This window comes from Lissotriton vulgaris, chromosome 6, assembly GCF_964263255.1.
Source record: "Lissotriton vulgaris chromosome 6, aLisVul1.2, whole genome shotgun sequence".
Classification (NCBI taxonomy): Eukaryota; Metazoa; Chordata; class Amphibia; order Caudata; family Salamandridae; genus Lissotriton; species Lissotriton vulgaris.
The window spans coordinates 997,757,934-997,780,608 of record NC_141694.1 but is presented as its reverse complement, the minus strand read 5'-3'; positions in this window follow the sequence as shown (position 1 = coordinate 997,780,608).

Below are 22,675 nucleotides of genomic sequence, written 5' to 3'. Positions count from 1 at the left end.
AGTTTTAGTTGTGTTCAGATTTCATGTTAACTTTGTCTTAATGCATGTTGCTTTGTTCATTGTGAACTAACACCAACTGTGTTTATCCCCTTGCATGCAGGGCTGATTCCTCCGCTGTGCTGGGGGTTGGGGGTGCGCGCACAGCGCCCCCGTGTTCATGATGAGCTCAGCTCGTCATGAGCCACGGCGGTTGTGTGCTCATGACGAGTTGAGCTCATCATGACCACACCCGTTCCTGTAGAACGCTCGCACAGCAGGGGAATTAGTCCAGCGTGCGAGCATTCCAATGGTCATGATGAGCTCAGCTTGTCATGAGCATACGAGCATCGTGGCTCATGATGAGCTGAGCTCGTCATGAGTGTCAATGAGGTTAAACTATACACATAGGTATCGCAGATGACCTCCAGTGTACAGGCCATTTTCAGTCCAAGGAAGAACATGATACCATATGGAACTACTGTTTCACAAGGCCAATAATTGAGCAGTTTTCTGAGCAGGTGATGGTACCATTACATTTATTTGCCACGGGTACATTCCAGTACACAGTGGTTGAATGTCCCCGGCAACCTTCAGCCATGTCCGTTGTGATGTGTTGGAGGCATTGCTCCATTACCTGGACCAGTAGATAAAGTTCCTGACACCCGGAGAGTTGTCAGACATCAAAGGGGAATTCTGTGCCTTGCGACAGATTCCCCATGTCATTGGCTCTATTGATGGCACCCATGTTGCACTGAACCCACCACAGGCGAATGAGCAAATCAATTGGAACAGAAAACACTACCACTCTATCACCATCAAAAGTCGTTATTTCGGTTTTACAGTACCATAAAAGAAAGAAGCACATAGATCTTGCATGGCAATAATCAGAATAAAAGGTACTGTAGATTAAAATACTTCCTATACAGGCTCTGGATAGTTTAAAGAGAGATACAAATTAGGGTAAAAAGCTTATTACAAAGATACAATATGTACATAGTGCAAATATAAGCATATTTCAATATTTAAAAAATTGTGTCCTAACATAAAAATTAAAATGGCAAGCAATCCAAATATTTACATTCCAAAGTGCTACTGCGAATTACACGCCCATCTGTTCAGATCATTTGGGTTTCAATTCATTTACTTCCTTCAAGTCAATAAAGTTGATAGGGCCCTCCTTCTAATGGACCATAATTTACCTAGCAATGTTGCTGTTGCACAAGCAAAGAATGGTCTCGCATCTGACTTCAGAATACGTAGGGCTTCTTTATGACTATGTGTCCCTAAGTGTCTATGTACCGGGGTAAGCCAGTTCCTTCTGGGTCTGACGTAGGCGGGGCAAGCAAAAAATACATGGCCTATTTTTTCTTTAAGGCAAGGGCAAGAAGGACAGCCCTTGGGCTGTGATATATTTGTCCTCCAGGTATTAGTGAAGGCATTGATAGGAAGGCAACCGTGTCTAAACTGAGTGTATAATTTCCTATCTTCTGGCACTTTTATTAAATCAAGGAAGCTTTCTAGCCGGCTGCTAGATTTAATATCAAAGAACAGGTCAGTTAAGCAGCCATGTTGTATATTCATAAAGTTCTTCTGTTCTACCCAAGCCCAAAACTGTAGTTTTAGTGTGTCCCTAGAGTATGTGGGAGGGCGACCTTCTAGCTACTTAGGCACACCTATGTCTGCCCGGATGGTATTTATGTAGTTGATCCACCCAATTTTATGGTTTTTGTCCAGGGCAGAAACTTGATTAAAGGCAGCTGCATAGGACATCAGTTCTGGAGTTGTAACTAATCTGTGCCAAAAAAGGAAGGGGCGTAGGCTCACCAGATCATTGATAGACTTGACACCCATATTCAAGGGAAGGAGGAGTGTGTTGTGTGGGAGTGATAACAGGCTTCTAAGAAACGTATTTTCTATTATCGAGAGGATGTTAACGTTTATAGAGCCCCACAGTTCGGCTCCATAGAGTACACTGTTTACTACCTTGCAGCTATACAGCTTCAGTGCAGGGGCTACAGACCTAGTGTACGAGAGACAATGTTCCCGTCGCAGGGCCCCAGTTCATTGGGAAAATTTCGGGGATTCCATCTCTAGATGTTTCTTCCATACCATTCTCTCAGATAACTTAATTCCCATATAATCAAAGGAGTTCACTCGTTCTAGCTGGGCATTATCAAGAACCAAATTACCCTTAAAGGATTTGTGAGGATTTAGTATCATCAACTTAGTTTTAGTTGTGTTGATGACCAAACCCCTCTCGTCACAAAGGTTCTTAAAGCAATTTAAAAGTTTCTGTAAGCACATTGGGGTTTTGGACACTAAAAGAGTGTCGTCTGCAAACAACAAAGTAGCTATTTTATGATTAGCCTGCCATGGGGCATCGGCCGAGGTAGAGCACAAGAGGTCAGCTACCTGATTTACATATAGGGAGAAAAGGGGTGGGGGCCAGGACGCACCCTTGGCGCACCCCGCCTGATTTTAAATGGCTCAGTGTTTTGGCCCTGGTTTTCCCCACAGTACACAGGCAAAGTTATCCTCATGTAACCTAATGAGTGGCTCTAAAAGTTCCAGAGGCATACCCATGTCCCGAAGGACCTGCCAAAGCAGGTCCCTGGGAACTGGGTAGAAAGCTGTTTCCAAGTCAATAAAGGCAAGATATAAACTGCCTTTGCCCAACATGACTACCTTCCAATACAGCAAGATCAGGCGAAACGCCTGGTCGATAATGCCGGTCTTCCGCCGAAAGCCCGCCTCCAGTGGAGAAAGGATGTCGTCCTCCTCCATCCAGGTCTGGATTTTAACAAGGAGCGAGCGGTAGAATACCTTCTGGGCACAATCTTTCAGGCTAATAGGATGGTAGTTGGCGGGTTTTGACCTGTCCCCTTTCTTGAAAATGGGTACTACCTCTGCCCCCTTCCATGTGTCCGGAATGCTCCCCCCGCTTGAGATGTCATTGGCCAGTCTCATAAAATAGGTTGCCCAGTGTTCCCTATCAGCGTGGAAAAGGTCTCCAGGAATGCCATTGGGCCGGGGGCTTTTGCTGGAATAATGGCATCAAGTGAGCACAATATCTCCTCCTTAGTGAATGTAAGTGTACAAGCAGGGAGATCCATATCATAGAGCATCAGGGAACTGTCAATATGTGGACCGTTAGAGTATAACTCACTAAAGTGTTTATGCCATTCGGCGGCCGGAATGTTATTTGCCAAGGGAGGTGAATATTCAAAGTTTTGTTTGGATACCAAAGACCAAAACGACCGGCTATTAGGATGCCCAATGGCCTCTCCTAACTCCTCCCATCTCCTTTCATCCTATTCTTTTTCTGCTATACACTGTGCCTGTTTGTAGTCTTTCCTAGCCTTCCGAATACTAGTAGGCTCTCAATGTTTGATGGCAACAGTCAAACTCCCTCTTAGGGTCCTGCACTCTTTGTTAAACCATGAATCTCTTCCCAAGGGACTTCCCTGGGATAACCTCAGTTTTTTGTTTGGAGCATGGAAAAAACAAGCCAGATGGTCAAAGAATTCCTTATGGAGGGTGCTACAACTACTCTGGTTAGATGGATCTGAGGTCACTGGTGCTAGGATCGCTAGGTGCTTTGTTAGGGCATACTTAATCAGTTTGATCTTTGATTCATCTGCCAATACCGCAGGCCATTTGAGATGACGCTTATCGCTTGTGGGTATTAAAGATTTTGTGCTTAATGGTATCGGCGGCTCTCTCCCAATACCAACCCAGGGATTTTGGATAGACAGGATGAGGGGGCTATGATCGTTGTCACACGATGGAATTATGGCCGTATTCTGTATCAACGGCCAGAGCGTGAGGTCCACTAATAAATAGTCAATCCTACTTGACCCATTTGGCCCCATAAAGGTCATTCCTCCTCCTCTATCTGAAATTGTTCTTCCATTAGCAGCCCTTAACCTATATTCTAAGGTTAACGCATTGAGCTGAAGTGCAGCTTGCGAGCATTTTTTTATCGGGGTAAGTTCCAATGAGGGTACCCTCCAGAGTTTGTCCTCCTCATTCAGATCATTATCCTCTGCCCAGTCAAGGGGTTCAAGAGTTACATTGAAATCCCCGCCAACTATAAGTGGGTAAATATCAATCCTAACTTCCAATAAATTGCCAGGACTGAAGTGTTGGGGAGCTGTCACCTCTGGTACTCCTAGCATATACATTATATATGTCAACCTTCTAACCCTTATCATTGGTTATCCTGATCCCAAGGATATCTGGGCTGTTCGTAGCCAGCTCTTTGACATCGCAATTTACCGTCAGGTTTACAAATATGAGCAGCCCTCCTGAGGGCCTGCCGTGTTTAGATAGGATAGCTGGTCTAAAGGTCATAAAGCCTGGTATAAACGTCGGGGACAGGCTCCAGGTTTCTTAGTTTCCAGGTTTCTTGGAGTAAGCAGATCTCAGTCTGTGCAATGAGGCATTGCTCCATTACCTGAACCAGTACATAAAGTTCCTGACACCTGGAGAGCTGTCAGACATCAAGGGGGAATTCTGTGCCTTGCAACAGATACCCCATGTCATTGGCTCTATTGATGGCACCCATGTTGCATTGATCCCTCCACAGGGGAATGAAAATCAATTGGAACAGAAAACACTACCACTCTATCAATGCCCAGGTGGTATGTTTAGCTGACATGTCCATATCCCACTTCTGCACACGTTTCCCTGGCTCGGCACAGGATGCATATATCCTGAGAAATAGCATCATCCACCATTTGATGTCTCAGATGCAACGTGACTGTGCCTGGCTTGTTGGTAGGTGATTTGTATGTGTATGTTGTGCTGTGTGTTGAATGTATATCAGATAGTGCTCACTTGTCATACTACTGAAGTTTTTTATGTGTCAAATGTAGGAGACTCTGGATAACCCAACCAGCCTTGGTTACTGACCCCACTCCGTAACCCTGTCACCCCTGCAAAAGTGCGGTTTAATAAGACCCCTGGTAGGACCTGGCGAATCGTGGAGCGGCTACTGAAGACCAGATTTCGCTGTCTGAATTGCACAGGAGGAGCCCTCCAATATGCTCCATTGAAGGTGTGCCAGATCACCACAGCTTGCTGCATGCTCCACAACCTGGCAATAAGGAAGGCGATACCTCTCATATTGTATGACAGAGACCCGTAGCCGCCAGGAAGGGAGGATCCCGGACTGGGACATGATGATAGTGGTGAGGAGAAGGGCTTGAATTTGAGACAACAGTGTATCTACAACTTTTTCACATGAGTGTAAGTATGCAATGAGAGGAGGTGACAAACCCCATTTGTTTGTTTGTGTGTTGCTGGTGTACAATGTGTATGTATGCCTGTGAGTGTATGATAACTGTCCTGAGCTTTTCACTGAAATAGTTCAATTACATTTGCAGGTTAACACGTACAGTGCTACCGTGAATCCTACCTACTGTTCACACTGCCATTCTCGTGCTTTAGAAGACATCGTTTGCAAAATTGAGCTACCTTATTCCAGAGTTCCTGACTCTGTTCTATGTTTCTTCTTACCAGGGTACTTTGCCATGTCAACTGCAGAGTTGTGACCTCACCAGACCCATGATACTGTGACATATTCAATAATTGAACTGTTGTGGAAATCCCTGGCCTGCATTTCCTTCTGACCTGCCAGTCATTTTTATTTACTTGGGAGCTTTTGTGTGATGTGATTCGATTTTGTGTTAAGGGGCCAGGTTGTATCTGAAGAATAAACCTGTGTTCCACATTGAGGTGTGCCTTGTCTGTTATCACACATCCAAAGATTTTCAGACACAAATATGGACCATGATGAGCTGGTTTGCTAACACTGAGTGTTGATTGTGCTGCTAATAGTGATAGTTTTGTAGACATGCATTGAACCAGTACCATGTACAACGGGTAGTGTGATAACCTGGTTGTGTCTATCTATCATGCTGTGACAAGGTAGATTTACTCACAAGTCATTAGTTACTATTTTGGAAGTGATTGATTACCAATGTTGTTGACACTTTCTTCTTTTTGATTTTGCATGTCATTTCAATCTATACATTTGGGAGTTTAAGTCAAGACATGAACAAGTATTTTGTGAAAAGTGTTTTTTTTTGTGCTCGAAGGTAGTAGATAATTCAACATAATGGTGGTGTGCTCACAACAAAAAAATAGAAAAGTGCAGATAGGAGTTAAATGTATTTGTAGATGAAGTCCAGCTTACACCCTCCATCCAATGTCGGACAGTTCTATGACAGTCAACAAAGTGAACGCTTAGCACACAATGGAGAATATCAGGGGCAGATTCTCACTTCCTAGTGGTGATGCATTCCCATCTGTCTCTCAAGGATTCTTCCTCGGGTGACCCTTCCCACATATTGCGGGGGACCCCCAGGTGCAGGTAGCTCTGGTGCTGGGTGTGAGAAGGTGGCCTGATATGCAGTGCTCACTATTCTAGTGAACACTATGTATCAGTCCAGCAACCCTTATTGATGATTGGTTGTAAGTCAACCTTATAGACCAGCTATCCTAGTAGCGTGGATACGAGCAGTCTAAGGCTAAAGACTCGAGAGGGCGTGTTAAGCCAGCTGTTTACCACACATATACCCCTTGAATACCAAGTGAAAGGACACCACACAAGTGTTATGAAAATAAACAGTTATTTATTTAAAGATCACAACAGCCCTGTACTCTTTATGAGGACAGGGTACTAAGCACAAACCAAAACTCTTACAAAAATACTTAAGTTAGCACAGTATATACAAATGCCCGAGGGGCACGGAAAACCATATACTCTGAAAGTGGAATGCGAAATTACTAGCAGGTAAGTACAGTACTAATAGCTTTTGGAATCGCTAGGACTTGACTAGGGAATCGTTAGATTACTTCTAGGAGGCCTAGGGGACTCGGGTGCAGTGTGTGCACTCTCACGCGAGATGCGGGACAAAAGTCTATGGTAGCTAGGAATTAGAAAGTTAGTGTTCTCGGGCGAACCCGACCTGGTGGGGAGAAAACGAAAGTAGATTCTGACCCTTGGATAGTGAGGCTATGCTGGGGCACCGAAATGCCGAAGTTACCTAGCCCAGGGGCTGCAGCTGCATAGGTCTGAAAAGACGTCGGGAATCCTCGTAGACGGACCAGGAGCCGGAAGAAAAGATGCTGGCCGGTGACCAGTGAAGAAAGTTCAGTTGGATCCAAGCCTGGATCTCGAAGATAGATGACACCTGAAAGCAGAGGGGACCAAGTTCGAGACTACTAGCCAGTAGTCAGTGGGCACCAGGAGGGCACCGGATGGTAGCCACCTCGACTAGGTGAGTGGGTGACGCTTGACTCGAAGATCTCACGGACCAGGAGGCGTTGTCGGCGACCAGGATGGAGGATCGAGCTGTCCCACGAAGATGGAAGCTGTCGGCGTCGCTGGACCCAGGATTGGGCAACAAAGCCTTGGCAAATTCAAGCCCACGCGGTGGACCTAAAATGGCGTCTGGAGTGGACCAGGAGGGTCCGGGGTGCCTCTCTTGAACAAGGAAGCAAGGGCCAGTCTGGAGCAACCAGACCAGCAGTCGTGAAGTCGTTGGGCGTCGTTCAGAAGGCCACAAGCCAGCCGGCTAGTAGCCAAACAACGCGGTGCACAACAAACAGCAGAAGGGCCCCACGCCGATCGTGGAGATGCAGGGGGGCTGATCTTGGGTGCTGGAGCTGCGCAGGGTCGGGGCTTCTCGGACCCCAAAGCACTCACCAGTGGAGGACACGGTGGGCTTGCAGTAAAGATGTCGTGCAGTCTTGGCGATCGTCGGTCCCTTGAGGTCTCGTCGCACTCACGGTTCTCAGCTTGGCTGTAGAGGTGAGTAGAGGTCAGAGGTGCCAGGGAAGCCGGGTCTCGTCGAGCTGGGTCGTCGGATTCGTGATGAAGGACTTGCAGCAGACCGCAGTGTTCTTTAGGATGGTGCCCGCTTGATGCGGGGTGACTACTCCTTAGCCACAAGGGAGAATCTTGAAGAAGAAATCGTGAAGTCCTTTCGAAGAAAGTGGTATCTTGATTCCAAAGATGATCTAATTTTAACAGGGGGCCCGCTCCCATCTTTATACTAAAAAAGGGGGCTGACCCGGTGACTAGGTCCTGCCTATGGGTGGGACTAGGTGGGGGGTGGTTACACCCCTCAGCCATGCTGGACTTCCCCAGGCCAGGGGCTGGTGTGCCCCTGGAACTGGTTCAGACCGGCCTATGCGTAGTGAGCACCGGGGTGCCACTCAGCAGTCACCTTCCTGTAAAGCCCTGCCTACCCAGGATACACAAAACCATGTCTGGGACGGTGCTAGCACCGCCCCTGACAGGAAACCCTTTGTCCAGGCTCCCCTCGCTGGAAGGACTCCCAGCTGCAGGGGGTCAGACTCGTGTCTGTGGTGGCAGCATCCATTTTGTGGAGCTGAGGCTTCAGTTAACTTTAACCGGGGTTCACAGTTACATACATGTCGTGTCCCTCTAGAAGGGTGGAATGCTAACCCCGTCGCCAGAATTGGCGAGGGGTTAGTATTCCAATTCGTATGACACCTTACTCGACATGTTTTGATAAAGCAATACCAAAGATAGCATTTAACCGCGAGGATTATAATGCACTTAAGAGTATATGGTATGCGATATCATGGAACAGCTATTAGGACTTGATTCCGCAAGCTGCAGACAGGCTCAGCTCATGCCAGAGCACCATCTCACATGATTCCAAGCACTCTGCCTTCAGGATTGTCAAGGCCTGCCATAGGAGTGACTGATAGGAATCTGTGTGTCCATTGTAAGGTTAGGTATAGGTATACTACACCTACAGCAAAGGGTGATTACACGACTTTGCCCCAGCTGTCATGCAGCCAGTTGTGTCAAATTTAGGAGGCCAGCCAGGGGTGGCATAATACATGCTGCAGCCCCTGGCAGCCCTGGGTACACCTATGCCCTGAGTTACAGGGTCTGATAAGGTGGCCCAGTACCAATTGGAAATGTACCTAGGGTACATGGAATCCATTTTAAAGAGAGAGCAGTAGGCCTGGGGTCCTGATTGGCAGGGTCCCAGGTCGACTATGTCCAAAACCAGCTAAAACACAGGGCAAAAAGTTGGGGGCAACCATAGTCAGGATGTACCTTCCTACACAACCCCCCCCCAAACGAAAGGAGATAAGGCTATCCTTGTCCAGGTAAGCCTCTATTACCTAAGTGGCCATATAAGGAAGTACCAGCTCTGGCTTGGTTTCCCCCTGTGTCATGGTCCACTAGGCAACCCCTCACCCTAAGGGTATCTGAGGGTCTCCACCATAGGGAATCTCTGTCTCTGGTGTGTCTTGGGAAAGAAGAAGGCTGATGCTGGGATGGAGTGCTGAAGTGAGGCTCCTCTACCTTTGGGCTCAACTTCCTCCAATCACCATTCATCATGTGTGCCTTTCTTTCTTTAGCTGAGATGCACTGAGCTCTCAGGGTTAGCCTCTGGCTACCTAAAGCTGGAGGCTGAGTCCCTCTGTTTGGCTTACTGGAGGGACAGGTCAGGTCTGGGGTTTTTAGGCCCCATGTTTGGCTGTGCCCAACAGTGTCCAGCTGTGGGACTTCCCTAACTACTTTTAAGGGGGATCCCTCAGGAGTCTGCTCTATTTTCACTTGGCTAGGTTTACCAGCTTCAGTGATCCTAATCTGCTGATTAAGGGGTTCTTTTGGACAGGGGGCCCTTTGGGGTCCACCACTGGCCTCCCTGGTCTCTTCAGCCCTGGGCTGACTGAGGCAGGGTAGAGAGGTGCAGGTTACCTGCTCCAGACTGGGTCCCACCTGGGAAGGGTCCACTGCCATCAGGGGCTCTGCCAGGCTAGGCCTGACTACCTCTGGGGCAGTTCCTTCAACAGGGGTAGAGTCAGTTCCCTGAGGAGGCTGGCTCTCACCTAGTGTCTGGGAGGGGGAAGACTCTTCTTCCTCCTCAATGCTCTCTGTTTGAGTGGAGTGATCCATTGTTTCAGGCTTCACAACCTCACTATCTGTCTGAGTAGAGGCTGAGACCATTTCAACCTTGCCAACCTTTTCAGGAGGGCACTCAGTTTGTGTTTGGGCTGTGACTGTCACAGCCCTCCTATCCTGTTCTGGGAAGTCTGTCTGAGCCTGGGCAGTGGCTACCACTGCCCTTCCAACCTTTTCAGGGAGGACTGGTGCTTGGACTGGGGCTGTAGCTATTACTGCCCCACTAACCGGTCTGGATAGGCCTATCATTCTGGAATGAGTTTCTTGTTCCACCTCAGCCCATGCTGAGAGTTCTAGGTCATTCCCCAGTAAGCAATCTACAGGTAGGTTATCTGTCACTGCCACTCTCATGGGTCCTGTGACATTACCCCAGCTGAGCTTGACTACTGCCATGGGATGCCTTCTCTTCATTCCATGAATGTCTGTCACCTGATAAGTAAAACCAGGGGTCAGTTGAGCAGAGGGGACCAGATGGTCACTCACCATGGTGAGGCTGGCCCCTGTGTCTCTGAATGCCTCAACTTTCTGACCATTCACTAAAACTTCTTGTCTATACTTGCCCAAAATGTGGGGTCCAGTAGTGAAGTTGGCAAACCCCATGCCAGTCTCACAGACAAGAGTGTGGTCAGGGAACCTGGCTAAGCCATAGTCCCCCTGTTGGCCCAGAGTAATGCCCACCACATTCTTGGGGGCACTCCCACCACCTGGGGGATTACCACTAGTGGTAACAGGAGGTTTAGGAGTATTACCTGGGGGTGTATTTCCCTTATTACCATTTTTAGGGCAACTGGCATCACTTTTGTAATGACCCACCTGTTTACAGGTATGGCAATAAGGTTTCTTCTGTTCTGAAGGAGTGTTCTGGGACCCACCACCCTTGTTGGAATTTTGGGGCCCTTGGGAAGTCTTCTCTGTGGATTTATCCCCACCCTTCTCTTGAGGCTTGGTTGATTCCTTTTTCTGGTCACCACCCTGGTTTTTAGGCCTAACCCTGGTTCTGACCCATTTGTCTGCCCTCTTACCCAATTCCTGTGGAGAGGTCAACTCAGAGTCTACCAGGTGCTGATGTAATAGCTGGTTCTGACAATTATTTAAGATTTGCTCCCTCATAATCAGATTATACAATCCTTTAAAATCAGTAACCTTACTACCCAGTAGCCAGCCTTCAAAAGCCTTAGTGGCACAATCAACAAAGTCAGTCCAATCTTGAGACTGAGTTTTCTGGGTGTCTCTGAACAGCATCCTGTATTGTTCAGTGGTTAAACCAAACCCATCAACCAGTACATTCTTCAAGACTTGGTAATTGTTAGCATCCTCCACCCTTGTGGTGAGGAGCTTATCTCTACCTTTACCATCAAAGGAGAGCCACAAGATAGCTGCCCACTGACTTTGGGGAACACCCTGCACAGTGCAGGCTCTCTCCAAAGCAGTAATCCATTTGTGGATGTCATCCCCTTCCCTAAAGGGGGGCACTATCTTATTCAGGTGCTTTTTATCAAAACTCCTTTCCCTATTGCTAGGTTTATTGCTGCCACCAGTGGGAACTAGCCCACATAATTCTTGCTCTCTAGCAAGGGCAAGTCTCTCTTTGGCCAGGGCAAGTTCTTCCCTTTCAATCCTCAGTTTGACTGCCCTTTCTTCAGCTTCATACACTCTCCTCTTAGGGGAAGACATTCCTCTGTGAGAAGAGTTGAGAGAGCCATTGGTTCGAAAGGATCTGCTAGAGCCTCTTGATAGAGACCTAACTCGTCCATTCCCAATGTTAAGCTGACCTGAGAGTGGGCCCAGGGGTCCCCCAGTACCAAGCTCATGTCTGCTTAAGTTGGACCTGCTTAGTCTACTGACTTCTAGCTGTCCCTTATCTGCCTCATCCCCAGACAACTCATCCTCCTCCTCAGCATCATCTGCCTCATGGAGGGGATGGATATCAAAGGGACCCTGTAAGGAGGGCAAACTTCCATCTGGATTAGAAGGGTCTGGGTTACCAGCCCTACTGGCATCATAAGCCTCTAAGAGACCAATCAGAAAGGAAGTGGTGGGGTTAGACCCCTGTTTTAGTTTCCTGAGAGTACACACTTGTCTCATCTCATGGAAGCTAAGAGCAGTATATTTTGAAGGGATGACCTGTGGAGGGTCAACTGACACAAGGGGAGACTCAGTGTTTCCTCCTGTGACCGACATACTGCTTCTAGTGTGGTGTAAGTGATGCACCTACCTACACTATGTGTTACCTACTGGTCCCTTGCTAGAGTTGTAGCCAAGGTGTGCTAAGCCTTGAGGAGCTACAACAGCTGGTTCAGTAGAACTCAGAGTATTCTAAGCTTGATTATATGTACTAACAGTACTTATGTGATCTTTCAACAAGATATTCTTAGGATACGTGTGGTAAAACAACAGCAAGCTCAAATCCCACCGCTGCCACCAATGTGAGAAGGTGGCCTGATATGCAGTGCTCACTATTCTAGTGAACACTATGTATCAGTCCAGCAACCCTTATTGATGATTGGTTGTAAGTCAACCTTATAGACCAGCTATCCTAGTAGCGTGGATACGAGCAGTCTAAGGCTAAAGACTCGAGAGGGCGTGTTAAGCCAGCTGTTTACCACACATATACCCCTTGAATACCAAGTGAAAGGACACCACACAAGTGTTATGAAAATAAACAGTTATTTATTTAAAGATCACAACAGCCCTGTACTCTTTATGAGGACAGGGTACTAAGCACAAACCAAAACTCTTACAAAAATACTTAAGTTAGCACAGTATATACAAATGCCCGAGGGGCACGGAAAACCATATACTCTGAAAGTGGAATGCGAAATTACTAGCAGGTAAGTACAGTACTAATAGCTTTTGGAATCGCTAGGACTTGACTAGGGAATCGTTAGATTACTTCTAGGAGGCCTAGGGGACTCGGGTGCAGTGTGTGCACTCTCACGCGAGATGCGGGACAAAAGTCTATGGTAGCTAGGAATTAGAAAGTTAGTGTTCTCGGGCGAACCCGACCTGGTGGGGAGAAAACGAAAGTAGATTCTGACCCTTGGATAGTGAGGCTATGCTGGGGCACCGAAATGCCGAAGTTACCTAGCCCAGGGGCTGCAGCTGCATAGGTCTGAAAAGACGTCGGGAATCCTCGTAGACGGACCAGGAGCCGGAAGAAAAGATGCTGGCCGGTGACCAGTGAAGAAAGTTCAGTTGGATCCAAGCCTGGATCTCGAAGATAGATGACACCTGAAAGCAGAGGGGACCAAGTTCGAGACTACTAGCCAGTAGTCAGTGGGCACCAGGAGGGCACCGGATGGTAGCCACCTCGACTAGGTGAGTGGGTGACGCTTGACTCGAAGATCTCACGGACCAGGAGGCGTTGTCGGCGACCAGGATGGAGGATCGAGCTGTCCCACGAAGATGGAAGCTGTCGGCGTCGCTGGACCCAGGATTGGGCAACAAAGCCTTGGCAAATTCAAGCCCACGCGGTGGACCTAAAATGGCGTCTGGAGTGGACCAGGAGGGTCCGGGGTGCCTCTCTTGAACAAGGAAGCAAGGGCCAGTCTGGAGCAACCAGACCAGCAGTCGTGAAGTCGTTGGGCGTCGTTCAGAAGGCCACAAGCCAGCCGGCTAGTAGCCAAACAACGCGGTGCACAACAAACAGCAGAAGGGCCCCACGCCGATCGTGGAGATGCAGGGGGGCTGATCTTGGGTGCTGGAGCTGCGCAGGGTCGGGGCTTCTCGGACCCCAAAGCACTCACCAGTGGAGGACACGGTGGGCTTGCAGTAAAGATGTCGTGCAGTCTTGGCGATCGTCGGTCCCTTGAGGTCTCGTCGCACTCACGGTTCTCAGCTTGGCTGTAGAGGTGAGTAGAGGTCAGAGGTGCCAGGGAAGCCGGGTCTCGTCGAGCTGGGTCGTCGGATTCGTGATGAAGGACTTGCAGCAGACCGCAGTGTTCTTTAGGATGGTGCCCGCTTGATGCGGGGTGACTACTCCTTAGCCACAAGGGAGAATCTTGAAGAAGAAATCGTGAAGTCCTTTCGAAGAAAGTGGTATCTTGATTCCAAAGATGATCTAATTTTAACAGGGGGCCCGCTCCCATCTTTATACTAAAAAAGGGGGCTGACCCGGTGACTAGGTCCTGCCTATGGGTGGGACTAGGTGGGGGGTGGTTACACCCCTCAGCCATGCTGGACTTCCCCAGGCCAGGGGCTGGTGTGCCCCTGGAACTGGTTCAGACCGGCCTATGCGTAGTGAGCACCGGGGTGCCACTCAGCAGTCACCTTCCTGTAAAGCCCTGCCTACCCAGGATACACAAAACCATGTCTGGGACGGTGCTAGCACCGCCCCTGACAGGAAACCCTTTGTCCAGGCTCCCCTCGCTGGAAGGACTCCCAGCTGCAGGGGGTCAGACTCGTGTCTGTGGTGGCAGCATCCATTTTGTGGAGCTGAGGCTTCAGTTAACTTTAACCGGGGTTCACAGTTACATACATGTCGTGTCCCTCTAGAAGGGTGGAATGCTAACCCCGTCGCCAGAATTGGCGAGGGGTTAGTATTCCAATTCGTATGACACCTTACTCGACATGTTTTGATAAAGCAATACCAAAGATAGCATTTAACCGCGAGGATTATAATGCACTTAAGAGTATATGGTATGCGATATCATGGAACAGCTATTAGGACTTGATTCCGCAAGCTGCAGACAGGCTCAGCTCATGCCAGAGCACCATCTCACATGATTCCAAGCACTCTGCCTTCAGGATTGTCAAGGCCTGCCATAGGAGTGACTGATAGGAATCTGTGTGTCCATTGTAAGGTTAGGTATAGGTATACTACACCTACAGCAAAGGGTGATTACACGACTTTGCCCCAGCTGTCATGCAGCCAGTTGTGTCAAATTTAGGAGGCCAGCCAGGGGTGGCATAATACATGCTGCAGCCCCTGGCAGCCCTGGGTACACCTATGCCCTGAGTTACAGGGTCTGATAAGGTGGCCCAGTACCAATTGGAAATGTACCTAGGGTACATGGAATCCATTTTAAAGAGAGAGCAGTAGGCCTGGGGTCCTGATTGGCAGGGTCCCAGGTCGACTATGTCCAAAACCAGCTAAAACACAGGGCAAAAAGTTGGGGGCAACCATAGTCAGGATGTACCTTCCTACACTGGGGACTTTCCAACAGACTCCACGTCCCTCCCTGTGGCTTGTGCAAATGTTGAGGCACCAGATGTTGTGGGCATGTTGTTTGCGATCTGGCAGAGGCAGGTGACAATATAACGGTGCACCGCAGCGGAGGAGTGTGGCTCAATGGTTAGAGCGGCAGACCCTGATGCAGAGTTCTGGCCCGGGACCAGGGTTCAATTCCCGTCTCGGTGGGTCTTGGGCTCAATTTCCTCGGACCTGACAATTCTCGCCTCGGTGCCTATTCTAATCAGGGGCCCCACGCTGCAACTCTGGGTAATAGCTTGCTTAACCTCCACACCGGCCCCAACAGCGCTAGGATGCCTGGGTTCACCCTGGGGGTGCCCAGGAGTGGACACTTCACAGGGAAAACCAGGAAGGGTTCCACAGCGGTATGAGTAATAGTGCCAGGAAACCGCTTGGTGACAGTGCGCTCTACAAATACCTTGACATTTACATTTACATTTAATCAGTTTTTGATATGAAAGTGTCCAGATGTTGGTTTTGGGCTGCCTGCAGCTGTTCAATGTTCCTGAGGATCCCTACGACCTGGCCAAATTCTCCCTGGTAACCCTCATAAGCGTGGAGTATCGGGAGAGGCTTGGGTGTTCCTTGAACACGGTGGGCCTCATTTATGAGGCCGTACGTCAATTTTATGCCCCCGGTGCTTCACTTTTTGTGACTCACCAGCAGCGTAAAAAATGCGCCTTGTGGCACCATATTTACAAAGTGACGCATCTAGGTAGATGTGTCACTTTGTAAACCCCTGCGCCACATTATACCTGCGCCAGGTATAATGTATGCAGGGAAGGCGTTTCCAGCGCAAGAAAGGGTCGTAGAAGTGACGGAATGAAATCTATAAGATTTCACTGCACCACTTCTAGGACACAAAAGCGTCAATATCTTACGCCTGCCTCACAGCAGGCGTAAGACTGATGCAGGCCCTTTCACATGGGGCTTGCCCCATGTGAAAGGACACATTGCTGGAATTGAGTCACTTTTGTGACACACTCCAGCAATGCGTCACTTTAGCGCCATAAAGATACGTCAGAAATACTGACGTATCTGTAGCTCCTTACGACATGATGCGTCATACACTAAATATGACGCATCAATCATGTTGCAAGGAGGGCGCAGTGAGAAGTGACACATCGCTGCTTTCACGCAGCTATGCGTCACTTCTCATAAATGAGGCCCAGTGTCATTACCATGACACTGTGTTCAATATTAAAAAAGCATGCATTCAAAGTTGTACTGATAGAAATCATGCCCTAAGCGCATGCAACACTACATATGACTAACTCTGTAGTATCTGATGTCTATTTAAGGCTGATACATACAAACATTTGTATTGAAGTTTAGAAACACTTGTCCATATGTACGATAGACATAAGGGCTTCTAAGCGAGGAGGAAGCAACCAAATGCAGGAAAATCCAACCCCATGTATTTATAGAGTAAGATAGCTCGTCCCCCATCACAAAAGCGGTTGCCATCACGAAAAATGTGCTTCAAATGAAATATATATGAATATAATATAATATGATGTAATATAATACAATGCAATATGATATCAGATATTAACAATATATATGCTTAATTATTCTATTCAAATTAAAAAATAATTTACACTTCTTTAAAAAAAGAATCACCTTTATTAAACATAACTTTCAAGATAATTTACTAATATTAAAAGCTAATAATATTTGTGAGAGTGGGTAGTATTTAAAAATTCGTTTTTGAAATAAAGTCATTGATATATTTAAAATAATTAATTTTTTATACATTTAATTTTATGAGATAAAATAAATCTTGCAGCGCATTATTAGCTTTAGGTTAAAAAATTATATTTTAAATTAATTACATTTATATTATACCGCTCCACTTACAGGTCCAAAGTTATTAGTAGTAGCTTTGCACTCATAAATTCTGTTGTAGGATGTTCACCCCTGATAGACGGAAGTGGAGACATGTAGGGATAAGTGTAGATGTAGATGTCCTCTAAATAATGGTGAATATCAAAAAAGTGTAGCGTTACACCTAGGTGTTGCAGTAAATATATGTGTCTATGTTTACTTTAGTGAATCGGACCAATTAACTTTTAAAACAATCTGGCAATAAGCATATGAAATTCATAACGCTTTACAATAATTATTGTAGTGCAGCTGTACTTCTGATGGAAGTTGCTCCTACCAAATCCAAATATCTCGTTTGTGCGTGCAGGTGCTTATGTGTCATAAGGCAGAGCACACAAATGCATAGATGCAAAGTATACTGAAGATTTTTTAATGTATAACTTTGTTTATTGGCATTTCTAAAGTTAGGCAACACAAAATATAGGATTCCAGTATCACAATTTCAATTTCTCCAGTTTGCTTCTTTAATTTCAGTTTTCGGTCTTATACTTGTACCTGAGAGTTGTCATATTGCTTCATTTTAGTTCAGCTTTCAACATTTAATACATTTTTAAACATATCAGCTCTGTTTCCCAGGGGCTGTCGTAGCCGTATTTACAAGTACCCAATTACCTGCTATGCCTGTTGCAACCTTAGCTAAGAACTCTGTGCCACATAACTTGTACTTCTGCTAATCTGTGCTATGGAGGGTAGGGTGCGCGTGTGGGGCCGGTGCTAGGCATGCCGTTTCTGCCGTTCCTGTCTCCGCAGCAATCGCCTAGGGTCTTGGGTATGCCCCCTCTGCTGCCGTATATCTTCCCTTACTTGAGAACTCTTATCTGATTTAACTACTATTCTCAACACTGTGTATGATTGGACGGGGTGCAGCGTCGCACTGGGAGGCTGTGTGTTTAGCTGCGAGGTCCCTGTGAGGTGATTGCCAAGTGCTACAGATACCTGCTACCTGCTGGGGGCTAGACACGGATTTGAACATAACCGGACTCGAAGTCCCAGAGTCCCTGCCGGCCCACACCTGCATCTGCCACAGATCTTCGCCCACCGCCCACGGACTGAATAAATTAACCTAGCCGCACCCGCGGGTGCCGTGGGGCGGCTGGTCCATAGGGGCGTCGGGGCAGCGCCCCCCTTGTCACAATCACGAAAAACTGTTTGCAGGCAGCAAGAAATGTAAGCAGACGGTAGACGCAATTAATTCGTCTCATCGTCTGTTTACATTTCTGGCCTGTGCTGGCAGCAGGTGCTTCATGGTCTCAAATGCGCATGCGTCATTCAACAATAACTCACAGCGCATGCAACAGGAGAGAGCAGTAGGAGTCCAGAGCAGTGGACTCCTACTGCGCATCTGCGAGCCAGGGGCGCTTTGTATTCAGCACGGCCACTTCATTGCTCTACATTAGGCATGCTGCGCATGCGTAGTGTAGTGCAGGAGTGTGCAGATAGGCTCCTGCTCGGGCGGTGACGTACAGTCGCCCTATGCCCTGTAAAATAGCAGTATACCGCCGAGTAGCCTCCCCCTGTCGCACATCCAGTCCTATGATTTGTCCAGGAATACGTGATGTGACACGGGACCGGCGAAGGAGATGCCTCACCCGGGTAAGTTTCGTTTATTTCTTTTTATTGTATCTAATAATTACCCCCGAACACCTCCCCCCCCCTCCTTCATCCCCCTCCGACCTCCGCTGTACCCCCTGGGACACATGGTCTGTTTACGAGAACCATAGGGTTTATTGAACTAGTGAAAGCAGAAAATATGTGATAAGCTCGATCAGGTGATTTCTTCATGACAAGTAGCGCTATGATGATTTTGTTTTCAACCCAATAACAAAGCAAACGAAGAGAACGACTAGACCTGTTGCGTTTTCATATCTAAGGGTGGCGTTTTCTGTCTCTTTATTTCTAACTTCATAGGAAGGAACCAGAAGCGGCGTTAATCACCTCCTCTTTCTTCAATAAGGGAGACTCGTGTTTGTTAGTAGAATGCTCTGACCTGACCTCAGTGAACTACAAACGGAGAAAAACCCTATCCTACTTAGACCCTCTTTGAAGCAAGCAAATATAACGAACCACCACACACAGCATTCACAAAGATGCGTTCTTTTTCAAGGCAACAGTCTCGATGGTTCTGGAACATATGATGTATGCATGCCTTAAGTATGTGATTCCTTAAGATAAATTGCACAAGTGCGGAGGTAGTCTAATTTAGTCGTGTGTACTGGTCTCTACACATGCATACATCATGCTTTTAAATTTCCACGCCAGTGTATAAACACGGGGTGTTTTCAAGGGAGTGTCAGCTCAGTTGCCTATTATTTGTTGTAACATTTTTTTAATGCATTGTTCCTACAACGCATTGCCACTTCCTAGCACTAATAGCAGCATCCACACTATTTTTTGGTGACTAATCATCACGTTTATTGAATGGCACAATGAGGTTGTAGAGTATTTGGTCATGAGAGGAGCAAGGTCAAATCCAGAATTTGAAAGTCACAAACTACGAACAGAGAGTCCTTGCCTCTTCTTGAAGCCGTCCTCATTAATTAGTTTTTTTCTTAATTGTAAGTCTGGTGGCTTCTTCAGGTTTAAATAGGCCGGAGTCATGCAGGTAGATGAATGGAATATACTTTTAAACTACTTTACTTTCATATAATAATAATGTATTTTAAAACAAAGTATGCAGCATTCTTCCAGTCCAATCTTGTGTATATAAAGAGGCAGTGTATCACTGTTAATCAGAATGGAGCTCCACGAAGGATCTAGTTAACAAGGTGCATCGGCGCACCTGTGTGTCTGTGGCGTGTCTTGAACAGCAGTGGCTGTTGGAGTGGCTAGTAAGGTATGATAGCCTGATAGGCCTGAGTGTAGTGCATCATCTTTTGAAACAAAGGTTAGCACCGTGTACAATACTCTGACATTGTCGGAGATGGAGCCAGCCAACTAATGGTAAATAGACACAGGCTTCTATTAGGCGCGGGTGTTGAGGGCGGGCATTGAGAAGCAGAATACCTTCTGTAGGGGAGAGAATGTCTATTTTGGGCTTACCATCCTGGACGCTATAGTTATTGTTTCTTTATATCTAGTGCAGTGACTTTGGCCCTGGCTGTGTGCAAGGGCAGACTGGCGTCAGATCTTTGCACATTCAGAACTAGTACCTTGCTGTTCTGAACGCCATGGAGGTTAAGTGTTCCAAACTCATATTGAAGTTAAAGCACACACTGTACTTCATAGCAGAGGGGCGTGATATTGGAGGGGTATTTTATGTGGAACACATGCTTCAAATATGCATACTCAAAGAACTAGCTTGAAAATGAAAATTATAACTGGCTATTGGCTGGCTTGCTAAGAATCCTCGCTCAATTGTCCAAGATTTCATCACCTGTTCCTTCTTTAAGCACAGTATATCTCGATTTGGGGATTCATATTAAATAATGTCACACTAAATAGAAAGGTAAAGGAAATGAGATAGCATGGCGTTTTACATACATTCTATATTTGGCATTGTGTTCATTCATCAATGTGTCCTTGTTTCCATTATTTCAGATATCCAGTTTTGCTTTTTCCCAATTGCTTCTTGGCTGTATTTGGCTTTTTCTGTTTCTCTGCTTCATCCCATCAGCCAACTCGAGCATTTACTTTTCACCCCAATTATTTTTCTTAACATTTCTTCCCCATTATTCAACCCCCTCCCCCCTCCAAACACGAACACAATTCCTCCTATTCCTTTTCGCTTTTCTCGGTCTCCCGGCCCATGTGCCACATCTGTGTCCCCCTTGTTTCTTACCATCAGCGATTTCCCTCAGTGTCTTCGGTGGAGTTACTGATGTCTGCCGAACCCCAAGAATCTTTGTTTTTCTATGTCAATGAGAATTATGTCCCTGTGCCACGTACCAAGAATCCTTTATGCTTTGTGTCACCAGCAGTCTAGTCTCCGTTACATTTCCTTCGCGCATTTAGAAAATAAAATGGAATATTTGTGTAAACAGTCCCTGCCACATGACACAATGCAACCAGCTGACTGTGAAAAACATTTCACACTGTCCCAGGATCTGAGAACTAAATATGCTCCAATGCATATTTAAAATTACTCCGTGTTAGCTATGCCTTTGTGCATCAAGAAGGGGACAGCTCGAATAAGTATGAAAATTGGTACAGGATTAAAGTTTATAATACAATTCACAATTTCGATGGTGTCCTCAATTAAACTTAAAAGGTTGATTTTAGTGCTTCCCCAATTAAACAATTTCCAGCTACAGCCAAGTATGATAGATAGATAGATAGATAGATAGATAGATAGATAGATAGATAGATAGATAGATAACATTGGTAAAGCGGAGATTTACGGTTAAGTGAAAACAATTGGTAAAAAAAACAATAAGAAATTCCCTTAAAACCTTTGGATACATTGATGTTATTTTACTATTTGCACTACAAAACAAACAGAAATTCACCATTAATGAAAAGCAACAAATGTGTTACCTACGCTCTACTCATCATGCCATCTTACTCAAATGATGGCATAACTAGTGACATTATCGATGACATGTAAACAGCACAAAACAACACCGCAACGAAATATGTCTAAAAGCGGGACTGGAAACAGTGTACAAGGAAAGTTTACAATGTGTGTTTTATATATGAAATAGCTGTTGCGGTATGGTCTAATACTGCCTAAGCATAGTGAGGTTGGTGCAAGAAAGGGTGAGCGGGAGGAAGGCGGGGGCAAAGACAGAATGGTATGCTTATGATATAATAGAGTTCCAAATGTCAAGGGTGACGTGCTGGCACAGCTCTGTGTTGTAACTGTACTTGTTTACTTTTCATTTTTGATAGAGCGCCGCATAGTAATAGTGGATTTAATAAATTCCAGTTATTTACAGTGGAATAGTCGGAGCGCTGCCGATCATCAGTGGAGAAACAGATCAAAGGGACGCTGTTACACAGAAATGAGGTGTATTGTCAGCCATGTAAGGGGTCAGACACAGAAAGAGAGGACGAGGCGCTGCATTTATGGGTTGAGCTGTTTTGACTATGTTGGTAACAGCAGTGAATGCTGAATATTTTATGCATGCAGTGTCAATTTGAGGCAGATTACGTGTAATAGCTGTAGGCTCCATTCTTGTATTTCGTTTGCATTATGCATTTTTAAATCTAAATATTATGTGTGCGGTTTTTACATTTTTTTATTTTATTTTGTACATTTCTTTGTCTTCACCAATGGTTTAGTCAAAGTATGTGATGTGTTTCTCCACCTGTAGTCAGTTCCGTCTATGACGTGGGTGGTGACCATAGCTTTCTGAAACCCACTCTACCTTTAATATGGAAGGTTTTTCGATCTGGATTTTGAGAACTGAGGCGCCTCTTCAGAGATGCAGTAAGTTAAGCAGGGCCAGAGCGACATGCTATTAAAAAGAAAGGGGAAGAGGTGTAGAAAGGAGGCAGGCTGCAAAGAAGGATGACTGTACCAAAGGAGTTAGGAGACAGAAAGTAATGGTACCAGGAAAGGGACAGAGAGAGACACTGCTGAGAGAAAGAAAGGACTCCGACAGGAAGGTTAGCAGAGCAGTGTAGAGAAAAGCACTGCCTAGAGGGGAGGCTGCAAATGAAAGACAGGCAGCAAATGCAAAGGATGATAAATGTGGCGAGACAATGGAGAGAGGAAA